The sequence below is a fragment of the Trachymyrmex cornetzi genome, unplaced genomic scaffold (assembly GCF_001594075.2).
Source record: "Trachymyrmex cornetzi isolate Tcor2-1 unplaced genomic scaffold, Tcor1.1 scaffold51, whole genome shotgun sequence".
NCBI classification, from domain to species: domain Eukaryota; kingdom Metazoa; phylum Arthropoda; class Insecta; order Hymenoptera; family Formicidae; genus Trachymyrmex; species Trachymyrmex cornetzi.
The window spans coordinates 54,894-56,722 of NW_017299818.1; positions in this window are offsets into that span (position 1 = coordinate 54,894).

The following is a 1,829-nucleotide window of genomic DNA, read 5'->3' on the forward strand; positions in this document are numbered from 1 at the left end:
AATCTGTTTTACTTGTATGTATGTATGTTCACTTTGAACTGGCACCTTCAATAATATATCAGTTACTTGTCATGGTAATATATATCGTTAGAAAAAATGAAAGAAAAAAGCTACGAGCCTAAGAGTTAGTCGTTAGAAATTGAAATTTTTTTTTTAAATCACTGGATAAAATATGTCATTTAGTCAGAATATAAAACTTTAATTTGCAGACAATGAACAATAGAACACAAACAAACGTTTCGATCCTTGTTGGATCATTATCAATGTTAATACACAAACATAGAACGGTGAAAATATTACAAAATTGAAATATATGAAAATTACAATTCGCTCCAATCGCAAGCAATAATATAATAAAATTCACAGTAGTTTAATATAATAATCTTCGCTCAGTATGAGTTGAATATTATACGAACGTTATAATCGGTAACAATGTATGCTTCTGGTTATTATTTGTAGATTAAAATAATTTGTATCTGTTAAAAAGTATATAAATAATTTAAACATATAATATTAAATGTATAAAATAAAACGCAAAATATAAAAATATAATATACAAAGCAAAGAATAAAATCGAAATTAACAATAAAAAAGTAATCTAAGATTCTATGAGATGTAAACTGAATTAGTTAGTCGTAATAAAAATTATGTGATATATAATTACTAGGTAAAATATATATAATTAAATTTAGTAACAGTTAAAATAACGGATAATAGATACCTTGTAAATCGTGTGTCAGTATAATATAAAATTCTATAATTTCAGACAACGCGATGAGAGTGGAACAGTCATATCTCTAGTATGTTCAGAGACAATATGAAAAATGACAAACTATTGTAAGAAGGTTGAAATGGTAAAACAAAAGGAAGGGGTACGTGAGAGTGGGAAAAATAAAATAGAGGGAGAAATGAAAGAGAGGAAAGAAAAGAAGTAAGAAAGGAAGGAAAACAGTTAAGAAGGAGAAAGAGATTGAATAATTTGAGAGTAAGAATCAGGTAATGATTCAGTATCGTTCATTTTATTTAGCCCTTGTTTCTGTCTTTTAATGTGAATCATTTCAGATACTAATCTCTTATTATAAGAAGACTCGCAATCTAAAATTCTCACATCATCCCATTTAAAATTGTGGTCTAAATTGATACGATGATCCGTTATGACAGTAGGAGAACCAGTATGCCTTCTAATATCCGATTTATGTTCATGTAATTTCGTACTAAATTTTCTTTTGGTCTGAACAACGTAGCTCGTCTCACAATCATCGCAGGAAATTTTATATACAACGTTCTGGTTGGACAAAAATTCCAACTTATCTTTTCTTCTCCTAATAAGACTTTTTGATGTGTTAGGAATGGTAAAAGCTAGTTTACAATGAAACATACTGGAAATGGGAAGAAAACTCTCTGAGATAGATTTGACATAAGGAATAGTAAAATATTTATCTTTCACTGGAAATTACGTGTAGTATGTTTATTATGCAAATGGAAATTTAATCTTTGTTCAATTGTAGAAAAGATGAAAGATAAAGGGTAACAGTTATCTAGGAAGATGTGGATAACTTCTATTAAATTTTTCTGTTGGAACCACGGATGTGATAATAAGATAATTTTATCTATGAAGCTGATAATTGTGCCTTCTTTGTGGCAAAGAGGATGATTGGAATAAAAATTAAGGAACTTTCCAGAGAATGTTTTTTTGTGATAAATGTCGAATATAATTCTATGATTACACAGGCCTGCATGATTTTGTTGATTGGGATTTAACTATGTTTTCTTACGTAATTTTTCGCGCTGAATCCGAATCCGGTGGCAGAATTGCTCTATCACGTCAG